The 12,616-nt window shown below is 38.7% G+C and overlaps 1 pseudogene across 1 annotated transcript in view; it reads right to left on the bottom strand.

Annotated features, from left to right (window-relative positions):
* Positions 1-12,616, bottom strand: part of LOC311066812 (protein NLRC3-like) — a 94,927-nt pseudogene that overhangs the window by 19,247 nt on the left and 63,064 nt on the right. Inside the window, exon 7 of the transcript XR_014609521.1 lies at positions 3,493-3,666. The product of XR_014609521.1 is annotated as a protein NLRC3-like (transcript). The remainder of the gene's footprint in view (positions 1-3,492; positions 3,667-12,616) is intronic.

Here is a 12,616-nt window from a genome sequence, read left to right on the forward strand (position 1 = left end):
CTGAAGTGTTCCTTTTTAATGATTGATAGGCTGGTTATTGTTATTATTATTTTATGCAGCACTGCAGCCTATACCTACAAGGCACGACAAACCTGCTGTTCATTATATATATATATATATATATATATATATATATATATATATGTGTGTGTGTGTGTGTGTGTGTGTGTGTGTGTTTTGTGATTTTTAAAAAGCAATTTTAACCAGAAAAATCAAAAATGTATTCCCTATAGTTTCTCTTGATATCAGCGTGTTCACAGCTGTTTTTTTGTTTTTGTTTGTTTTTTACAGGGACCAGATGCAATTGATGAGTCCTGCTGACTTCAACATTCACATGAGTCTCTGTACATGAACATGGTAAAGTGAGAAATTCAAACACCTTGGAAATGACAGGTATGTATGTTTTTCATCCAAACAATCAAAAAGCCATTCTTTTTCAAATCTCCTCATTGTTTGTAGCCTAGAAATCTAGACGCACCCTAGCGGCAGCAAAATTTATTTTGCAGCCAGGGTAGTCTAGCAACTCTCTGTTGACTTTCGGAGCTGTAAAAACCTAAATTGGGTCAGGCCAATCACATCGTGTATAGAGTAGGCGGGGCGGGCTTAACATAATGACGACAGAGTTGCGACGGTTTCCTGCTACTTGAAAAAAAAGAATGGCGGCTGCTGCTGGAGAACAGTCTTTCGAATCGGCTTTGGCCGCGACTCTGGAGGACTTGGAGTTAAGCTTTTCATTGAGAAAAGAGTAAAGAACGCAGCGCCGCCGCTCCCACCCCGCGCATCACGTGATGTGCGTAGGGCACCTGCTGAGGGGGCACCAAAAATAGTCTGATGAAAAAAAAAAAATTATAATGCCGATATTATTTCATTAGCCTATAGAAATATGATTAGGCACATTTTAGCCATGTATATGTAACAAAAAAGGGGGAACAAGATCATTTAATTGCTCTAGCTCTAGTCTAGAAAGTCCCCATTGGATGGTCCGTGCCGGTTGTTCGCGTGGGCGCCTTTTATTACGGTGCGTGTCCACTGGCACGGTGCGAGCGGAGCGAGCGTTTTCAATTCATTGCTATGGAAGTCGAGCTTCACGCTCGCGCAGTGCATTTTGGGATTGACAGCGGACCGGAGAAAGCGTTGAGAGCGACCGAGAGCGTCAAAAGGTTGGGCAGTTCTCGACTTTATGCAAATATCAATATCAAAAATAGCCAATTGCTGTGAGGTTCGGGATGTGACATCTGTTTTGAGAGTTTAAAAATATGCATATTGTGAGTTTATGCTGGATTTAGTGCGTAAATCATTTTGTCTACAAATTAGACACTTTGCAGTTGTTATATATATATTAAAGATTTTTTTTGTATGTGTTCATTGTGATTATATTGGCTGGGTTTATAAAAGTTTATAAAATTGAAAGGATCTTTGCTTGGTGCATTTGGAAAAAAAGCTTGTCTATTTCTAAATGTAATCACGTGCATCACTGATGATTATACTGTCCATGCGTTGAAAAAAAACGTATTTTAGATTAAACAAGATTAAACACACTCGCAACAGACACACCCCAAAGCGGAGGCGATACAGTGTTGCCAGCGGCACTGAGCGGAGTTTTGCCGCTGTAGTGGACACGCACCGTACAAACGTTTTTTTTTTTTTTTTTCTGGGTCAGGGTGGGGAGCATCATAAAGGAATTATGCTTAGGGCACCAAAATGGCTAGCAGCGGCACTGAAAGAACGGCACTTAAGTCATTCTTAAAAAAGGAAGATGTGTTCTTAGTTTTGCCGGCCAGATTCAAAAGTTGAATCTATCAACTAATGTTAGCTCCGCTGTTGGGAAAACGCTCTGGTTGATTGAAGCGCTGTCCTATTGCGTGCAGAGGGAATTTGAAAGACAGCCGTTTATCCCGCCCCTCAGATTGAGCCATGTCTATGGTGAGTTGCCAGACCTAACATCTTGATGTAGGTCTGGCTTGCCAGGCTACATTCTTTGTGCAAGGTTGCTCAGAATGATAGGGCCTGATAGCACCTAATAGGGCCATTATGGGAGGGTCTTTGTCTTTCTCAGGTGTGAAAGCCATCAATATTAATGATGTGTTCACACCTCCTCGCATAAAGCTTTCATACACAAAACATGTCTTACAAATTTAAAATCGATATATTGTTTTATCTGAATGAGTTGTCAGGATAATTTTCACATAGTTTTGGAGCAAATATTCTAGGCTACGTGATACAATTTTCAAAAGTCTTGTGAAGAAATAATCAGTATGGGTTTCATGGCCTTATTTCAGTGACAATTGTTTTTTTGTTTTTTTTTCACAAACCACACATAAATGTCATTATCTCAAAACTACAATCTTTTACATACAGTACATACCGCTGATATATTATTGTAGCAGAGTTTGTGCTTAATACAGTGTAATCAGACTTTAGCCATGAAAATGTCACAAGTAACAGAAATAAGAACAAATGTCAGCGCATGTCAGAACACCTCCAGGGCCAGAAAACACCTCAGATCCCAGATGGTTGATAAAGCATATGTAGCCTACAGAATAGCAGATGAGCCCAGATTACGAACGCATTGTGTTTAATTACATGTTAAGCGTCTTCAGGGGGGCGGGGTACTGTCACGTGTAGTTGTAGATAACGTGTCTGTTCATGTTTGGACTTTCAGTTTGTGTTTTGATTGGTTCCTGTTTTCCTTTTCTTTTTCCGCCACTCCTTTGTTTCTATGGTTACTATCATTGAGTTAATTTGTCCCAGCTGTGTATGATTATTTATCTCGTTTCTGATTGCTATATAAGATGCACCCTTTCCTTAAATCTTTGCACCATGGACACACACACTTGCGACCCATGAACGCCTCTCTAAACTACAGCCTGATTTTACAGTTTGAAGCGTCTGTCATAGAAAAACACCATGTGCTGTCATGAATAAGAGAAATGTCTTCTCATAGGATAAGAACACACAGTCTCATTAATAATACAGACACTAACGTGTCATCGATGTACTATAGTGTTTCTCCATGTCATAATCTGTGACATTGACATGATGTAGACTTTAAACCTGGAGAAAAATCTCTACAGTATCCAGTTCCCCCTAAAATTAAAATGAATGGACTGTGTTAATCCTGACTGTGCTGAGATTGAGTGTGTTTAAAGTAAAGGGTGTTAAATGTTTATCACAATGTCAAAGTGTGTTTTCCAGTGTGACTATCAGCACTGCAGAATCACCTTAATGAGGACCAGCTCACGTGTTCAGTCATTTACAGATCAAACACATGAACTCACAGCGGCAGGAGAAATAGAGCAAACACTTTAAAATATTAATTATCTTACATCATATGAACAGACGTAAAAATAATTTGATGAATTTGATCATGTTGTTTTAATAGCTTTGCTTGTAATTATTGGAATAATAGTTATTTCCCTGCATTTTATTCCATTTTGATTATACTTTATGAATTCAGTGACAATTTCATGTGAGAGTCACATATGATCTTACCACAGTTTCTTTAGTTTACAGTGAGGATTCTCCAGTCCAGTAGAGAACAGCTTCACTCCTGAGTCTCCTAGTTTATTCCCAGACAGATTCAGTGTTCTCAGGTGTGAGGGGTTTGATCTCAGAGCTGAAGCCAGAGCAGCACAACCTTCATCTGTGACACCACAATCCCTCAACCTGTAGAGAACAATGACACACATTAAGCCTATATCCAGAGATAAACATGACACTTGAAAAATAAAATAAAAACATAATGCTGTCAATAAGAAATATATACAAATATTCATTAGAAAAAAATTGTTAAATTACATCAGGATTAAGGGATTCAATATACAGTTTGTACAGTATAAAAATCATTATTTCTTTGGAAAATCTCCATAAAACATAGAAACCCAACGTGTGTGTCTGATTGAGTGTGTGTGTGTATGTGTGTGTTTAATGTTTTTGTAAACATTTTAAGGAACTTGTGTGTGTTAGGACTGGGAGAATAAAATCGACAGTACAGATAAGACAGTACAGCTGCACGGTTCATCTTTAAAATACTGTGATCTCCATTCAAACACCCACACAATCTTCTTCAAATTCATCTGTCTATTAAACCTTTCACAAAATCATATCCCAACATTCAAATCTGTGTTGGCGCTGCCACTGACCCAGAGAGAGTTGTCATGAAACAGCTTCACAAAAGGTCTTTAAAACCTCATAATAGTATCATTATTTCTGTGATACAATAATGCAAATTATCATAGAAGTACTGGGATAAAAGATTAAAGTTAAAATATAAACACTGATGTCTAAGATAGCGATCAAAATAGAGTAAATCAGTCTTTGATAGAAACTTAGCGCTTAAAATAACGCATTTATTGATTACATTATTCCACCACTAGGTGGTGACAAGTGACTGTTAAAAAATGTATTTGTTATCAAATTATTTATTCAAGAGAATGTAGAACTGTATGATGCTTCGGAAATAAAACTCAGAAAGATGTGATGAATTGAATTTGTAAATATGACTCATCTTATACATCATGTACAGTCTGTATAAGTGTATGATTGAATTTTTACCCATAGTCTAGTGTAAAAAAAAAGAAAGAAATACATTGCAATATCGAATATTGTAGAAATGCTATTCTTAAAAATTGCAATACATCTCGTATCGGCACCCAAGAATCGTGATGGTATCGAATCGGGAGATAGGTGCATCGTCCCAGCCCTAGTGTGTGTGTGTGTGTGAGAGAGAGTTTGTGTGTGTGTGCTTAATGTATTTGTAAACATTTTAAGGAACTCTTAATATTAATGTAATTAATGTCCAATAAAGGCTGTATTAAAGCACTTAATGATATTTTCTGATTTTCCGTGACCTAATCTAAAGTGAGAACTATTTATGGTTAATACGTTATTAACAGAACATTATCTAACTCTTTACAGAAGAGCTAATTAAACAATAATACTTGGTTAATTACAGTGACAGTGAACAAAGAATTTGCTATTTGTATATAGTCTCTTAATATATTAACTACAGCTTGTATACTATTTTATACTATTCATTAACTAATAGTTTGAAAATTATTTATAAGTTCTGTGTTACTGTATACTTGTGCTAAAGTGTTACCATAATTTCAAACCGGTTGCATTAAGTGTAATTGTTCTTTTTCTATGTGATGGAGTGACTCTTCTTTTTCAAAAATAACACAAAAAAAACAAAACAAAGCAAAGATTAAAGGATTAGTTCACTTTCAAAAACATTTTTGCTGATAATTTACTCACCCCGATGTCATCCAAGATATCCATGTCTTTCTTTCTTCAGTCGAAAAGAAATTAAGGTTTTAATTTAATTAAAACCTTTCCTCCTTAATTTAATTAATTAAGGAGGAAAACATTTCAGGATTTTTCTACACAGAATGGATTTCAATGGCAACCAACTACACCAATGTTCAAAGAAGGTTCAAATGTCCGTCTCAATGCAGCTTCAAAGTCTCTACACGATTCCAGTCGAGAAATAAGGGTCTTATCTAGCGAAACGATTGATCATTTAAAAAAATAAAAAAAATAAAAAAATTATATATATATATACTCTTTAACCACAAATGCCCGTCTTGTACCATTTCTGAAATGCACCACGTATTACGTCATCACATTGGAAAGGTCACAAAAAAATTTAAATAAAATATAGCTGCGAGTAGCGATTGCGGGCCCAAGCCGGTGGCACCGCCAACCTGGTGCCTTTAGTTAAACTAAAGGCACCGGGGTGGCGGTGTCACCGGCTTGGGCCCTCCATATATATATATACCAAAATATCTGACTTCCTGTTGGGGGGGCTAATGACTGTAAATTAGAAAGTTGTCCGGCTCAATGAAACCAATATACGTACTGATTTTTTTAACTGTGGGTAAAACTAACCCCCCCACTTTTGTCAAAAGCATGTTGAAAGTGACACATTTCCTGCTGCCAGTTGGTGGCGCTATAACTTTGACTCACAATAGTTACATCCATCTGATCGGCCTCTTACCATGAATACACTGCTGAAGTTTCATCAAGATCAGTTAATGTATGCAGAAGTTATAACACTTCGTGTCTCTCTTTTCTCGCCATAAATTCGTTTCCTCGCCACAGCCAAACCGTTCAAGATATCAAAAATCCGTCCGCAATTTAGCATCCTCAATGTCTTGACTTCATGCACTCCGAGTTTGGTGGGGATGGGATGAATTCTCTAGGAGGAGTAGTTCACATTCCACAGCAAGCGTTTTCCAAACAACCCATAATAGCCGACTTCCTGTTGGGCTGGCGTGAAACTTGACGGAGGGAAAGTTGTTTGGCCCGATGAGATCTATATGTGTACCGAGTTTCATATTAATTCATGCAAGCGTGTTTGATATATGGACCAAGTTTTCAGACCCCGTTCAAGGGGGCGCTGTTGAGCCCCCCTGCCACGCCCGTTTCTGAAACTTTTCATGTCTACTGGCTAATAAGTGTTATGTGTCTGTCGAGATTCATCCAATTTCAAGCATGCTAAGAGTCTCAAACGCATCCGAAAAGAATATTAAAGTTTGTTGCGTTGCCACGGCAACAGTATCTAAGATATCAATAATCCTTTCACAATTCTACATCTGCCGTGTGTTTACATTATACACATAAAGTTTGAAGCAAATCGGGTAAAAATAAGACGTAAAGGTGTAAAAAGTAAGTAAAAATAAGTAATAAGGTGACTTCAAAGCATTTTGAAAGTGACACACTTCCTGCTGCCAGTTGGTGGCGCTATAACTTTGACTCACAATAGTCACATCAATGTGATCGGCCTCTGACAACGAACACACTGCTGAAGTTTTATCAAGATCAGTCAATGTATGCAGAAGTTATAACACACTTCCTGTTTCTCTTTTCTCGCTATAAATTCGTTTCCTCGCCACGGCCAAACCGTTCGAGATATCAAAAATCCATCCACAATTTAGCATCCTCAATGTCTTGACTTCACGCTGACCGAGTTTGGTGGGCATCGGATGAATTCTGTAGGAGGAGTACATTAAATTCCACAGCATGTGTTTTTCAAACAACCCTAAATAGCCGACTTCCTGTTGAGCTGGCGTAAAACTTAGAGCACGAGTACATATGTGATGAGATGAGATCTATATGTGTACCAAGTTTCATATTATTACATGCAAGCATGTTTGATTTATGGACCAAGTTTTTGGATGCTGTTCCAGGGGGCGCTGTCGAGCCCCCCTGCCACGCCCGGGTACCAGCTTCAGCCCGGCCCTGATGGCCGCGGGTTCTGACCTGTGTGCAAAGTTTCAAGAGTTTTCGAGTATGTTAAGGGCCCCAAAAGTGCCCGAGAAGTAAAAAAAATAAAAAAATATATATATATATATATACAGTGAGGAAAATAAGTATTTGAACACCCTGCTGTTTTGCAAGTTCTCCCACTTGGAAATCATGGAGGGGTCTGAAATTGTCATCGTAGGTGCATGTCCACTGTGAGAGACATAATCTAAAAAAAAAAAAAATCCAGAAATCACAATATATGATTTTTTAACTATTTATTTGTATGATACAGCTGCAAATAAGTATTTGAACACCTGTCTATCAGCTAGAATTCTGACCCTCAAAGACCTGTTAGTCTGCCTTTAAAATGTCCACCTCCACTCCATTTATTATCCTAAATTAGATGCACCTGTTTGAGGTCATTAGCTGCATAAAGACACCTGTCCACCCCATACAATCAGTAAGAATCCAACTACTAACATGGCCAAGACCAAAGAGCTGTCCAAAGACACTAGAGACAAAATTGTACACCTCCACAAGGCTGGAAAGGGCTACGGGGAAATTGCCAAGCAGCTTGGTGAAAAAAGGTCCACTGTTGGAGCAATCATTAGAAAATGGAAGAAGCTAAACATGACTGTCATTCTCCCTACGACTGGGGCTCCATGCAAGATCTCACCTCGTGGGGTCTCAATGATCCTAAGAAAGGTGAGAAATCAGCCCAGAACTACACGGGAGGAGCTGGTCAATGACCTGAAAAGAGCTGGGACCACCGTTTCCAAGGTTACTGTTGGTAATACACTAAGACGTCATGGTTTGAAATCATGCATGGCACGGAAGGTTCCCCTGCTTAAACCAGCACATGTCAAGGCCCGTCTTAAGTTTGCCAATGACCATTTGGATGATCCAGAGGAGTCATGGGAGAAAGTCATGTGGTCAGATGAGACCAAAATAGAACTTTTTGGTCATAATTCCACTAACCTTGTTTGGAGGAAGAAGAATGATGAGTACCATCCCAAGAACACCATCCCTACTGTGAAGCATGGGGGTGGTAGCATCATGCTTTGGGGGTGTTTTTCTGCACATGGGACAGGGCGACTGCACTGTATTAAGGAGAGGATGACCGGGGCCATGTATTGCGAGATTTTGGGGAACAACCTCCTTCCCTCAGTTAGAGCACTGAAGATGGGTCGAGGCTGGGTCTTCCAACATGACAATGACCCGAAGCACACAGCCAGGATATCCAAGGAGTGGCTCTGTAAGAAGCATATCAAGGTTCTGGCGTGGCCTAGCCAGTCTCCAGACCTAAACCCAATAGAGAATCTTTGGAGGGAGCTCAAACTCCGTGTTTCTCAGCGACAGCCCAGAAACCTGACTGATCTAGAGAAGATCTGTGTGGAGGAGTGGGCCAAAATCCCTCCTGCAGTGTGTGCAAACCTGGTGAAAAACTACAGGAAACGTTTGACCTCTGTAATTGCAAACAAAGGCTACTGTACCAAATATTAACATTGATTTTCTCAGGTGTTCAAATACTTATTTGCAGCTGTATCATACAAATAAATAGTTAAAAAATCATACATTGTGATTTCTGGATTTTTTTTTATAGATTATGTCTCTCACAGTGGACATGCACCTACGATGACAATTTCAGACCCCTCCATGATTTCTAAGTGGGAGAACTTGCAAAATGGCAGGGTGTTCAAATACTTATTTTCCTCACTGTATATATATATATATATATATATATATATATATATATATATATATATATATATATATATATATATATAAATATAGCTGCGAGCAGCGATTACGGGCCCAAGCCGGTGGCACCGCAACCCCGATGCCTTTAGTTACCTAAAGGCACCGGGGTGGTGGTGCCGCCGGCTTTGGCCCTTCATCGCTGCTCGCAGCTATATATATATATATATATATATATATATATATATATATATATATATATATATAAAAAGACAGAAAATATTACTTGTCTTACCTTATTCTGATTTTATGATACACTCAAAATATTCCACAACATTGATTAACGTTGATTAACCCGTTGATTAACCGATGGTAAAATATTCTCACCGTCACATACCTAGTATATTTTTAAATAGATACAATAGGCCTACCTGATTTTGAACACAAGAGGGCAGTATAGCACTATGAATGACATGATGTATTTATTTTTTGGACTAAAAAAATGCTGGCTGTTTTTAAACTTAAAGAATTATTAAATTGAAAAAAAAAAATGAATAAAATGGGTTTAGTTGTGATATTTGTATACTTTTATATAGAAATAAATGGTGTTTAATTACATTTTTTGGAGATATGAGGCTTTTAGTGTTTCCTTTTTGTACATTACTTTAGTCCCTCACTATAGCAAAACCGTTTGAGATGTTTAATATCCGTTCACAATTTAGCATCTTTAATGTATTTTCATCATTTTGAAAAAGTTTGGTGTGAATAAAATAAACCAGTTAGGAAGAGTAGCTAAAAACTCAGAGTCTGAAATACCCAAAAAATCCACATTCAAACTAAAATATCTGACTTCCTTTTGCTCGGAGCTAATTACTGTAAATTAGAAAGTTGCCCGGCTCAGCAAGACCAATATATATACAGATTTTTGTAACTGTTGGTAAAACTAACCCCCCCACTTTTGTCAAAAGCATGTTGAAAGTGACACACTTCCTGCTGCCAGATGGTGGCGCTATAACTTTGACTCACAATAGTTACATCCATCTGATCGGCCTCTTGCCACGAACACACTGCTGAAGTTTCACCAAGATCAGTTAATGTATGCAGAAGTTATAACACTTCGTGTTTCTCTTTTCTCGCCATAAATTCGTTTCCTCGCCACGGCCAAACCGTTCGAGATATCAAAAATCCATCCACAATTTAGAATCCTCAATGTCTTGACTTCATGCACACCAAGTTTGGTGGGGATGGGATGAATTCTCTAGGAGGAGTAGTACACATTCCACAGCAAGCGTTTTCCAAACAACAAATAATAGCTGACTTCCTGTTGGGCTGGCGTGAAACTTGACAGAGGGAAAGTTGTTCGGCCCGATGAGATCTATATGTGTACCGAGTTTCATATTAATTCATGCAAGCGTGTTTGATATATGGACCAAGTTTTCAGACCCCGTTCAGGGGGGCGCTGTTGAGCCCCCCTGCCACGCCCGTTTCTGAAACTTTGCACATGTCTACTGGCTAATAAGTGTTATGTGTCTGTCGAGTTTCATCCAATTTCAAGCATGCTAAGAGTCTCAAATGCATCCGAAAAGAACATTAAAGTTTGATGCAATAGGGCGAAGGCCCTATTGTTTTCGTTAGGATTATTAGGGCCCAAGCCCTGAAAGGGCGAAGGCCCTATTGTTTTCGGTAGGATTATTATTAGGGCCCAAGCCCTGAAAGGGCGAAGGCCCTATTGTTTTCGGTAGGATTATTAGGGCCCAAGCCCTGAAAGGGCGAAGGCCCTATTGTTTTCGGTAGGATTATTTATTATTAGGGCCCAAGCCCTGAAAGGGCGAAGGCCCTATTGTTTTCAGTAGGATTATTAGGGCCCAAGCATTTTCTCTCTCTCTCTCTCTGTCTGTGTGTGTGTGAGGGGTGGGAGGGATTTGTCTGTTGGGTGAGATTTGCTTTTTTGTTTTTCAAGGTTTCAGGGGCTTTTGGGGCCCTTAACGTGCTCGAAAACTCTTGAAACTTTGCACACAGGTCAGAACCAACGGCCATCAAGGCCGGGCTGAAGCTGGTACCCGGGCGTGGCAGGGGGGCTCGACAGCGCCCCCTGGAACGGGATCCGAACACGTGTCCATAAATCAAACACACTTACATGTAATAATATGAAACTCGGTACACACATAGATCTCCTCGGGCCAAACTACTTTCGTGCTCTAAGTTTTACGCTAGCCCAACAGGAAGTCGGCTATTTAGCGTTGTTTGGAAACACATGCTGTGGAATTTAATGTACTCCTCCTAGGGAATTCATCCATTCGCCTCCAAACTCGGTCAGCATGAAGTCAAGACATTGAGGATGCTAAATTGCGGACGGATTTTGAATATCTCGAACGGTTTGGCCGTGGCGAGGAAACTAATTTATGGTGAAAAAATGAAACAGGAAGTGTGTTATAACTTCAGCATACATTAACTGATCTTGATGAAACTTCAGCAGTGTGTTTGTGGTAAGAGGCCGATCAGATGGATGTAACTATTGTGAGTCAAAGTTATAGCGCCACCAACTGGCAGCAGGAAGTGTGTCACTTTCAAAATGCTTTTGACAAAAGTGGGGGGGTTAGTTTTAACTACAGTAAAAAAAAATAGTTTGTATATTGCTCTCATCGAGCCGGACAACTTTCTAATTTACATTTATTAGCTCCGACCATCAGGAAGTCAGATATTTTGGTCTGAATGTGGATTTTTTTGCAAAATCAGCCTCTGAGTTTTTAGTTACTCCTCCTAAAAGGTTTATTTTATTCCCACCAAACTTTTTCAACATGATAAAAATATATTAATGATGCTAAATTGTAAACGGATATTGAATATCTCAAACGGTTTTGCTATGGCGAGGGATTAAATTAATGTCAAAAAGGAAGCAGGAAACATCTCATAACTTCTAAAAATGTAATTATACACCATTTATTTTTATATAAAATTATACAAATATTAGAACTAAACCCATTTTATTCTGTTTTTGCAATTCAAGGAGTATGAAAAAGTTAAAAACAGGCTATTTAGTGCTATTTGGTTCAACAAAAAAGCAAACATAGGGCTATACTGCCCTCTTGTGTCCAAAAGGATATCAAAATAGTATATAAAACGTTTTACTAGGTAGGCCTATTGTATTTAAATATTAATTTATTAGGTATATGACTGTGAGGATATTTTCCCATCGGTTAATCGACGTGTGACACGAGCGGGTGCTTTTAAATCGCTAATATAAAAGTGAAAGTAAAAAAACGGACGTCCGCACGGACATTGATAATGGTGCACGTTGGAAAGAATGATACTTTTAAACATAACACTAAACCGCCATTAGGTGTCGCCAGGCGACCATCTTAATGAGCGAGTCATTGATTCATTCGTTCAAACGATTCGTTCGAATGACTGAGTCATTCATGATTGAGACAGATGTTTATGGATTGACCATTGAATCTTTGAGTCAACCGATTCGTTCAAAATGCTGAATCATTCAGTAATGAGAAAACAAGTTGCTGTGAGATGCGCGATGGTTCTGCTGTGATCTTTGTTTAACTATTTTTGCTGCTGAAACAGAACAAAAACAGTCAATATTGCATCTAAAATGTAAGTGACTTAATTGTAACTGTTTATTAACCTGTTGTATGAAATCAATGTCACAGTTTCAATC

The sequence above is a fragment of the Abramis brama genome (genome assembly GCF_963993115.1).
Source record: "Abramis brama genome assembly, chromosome: 17".
Taxonomy (NCBI): Eukaryota; Metazoa; Chordata; class Actinopteri; order Cypriniformes; family Leuciscidae; genus Abramis; species Abramis brama.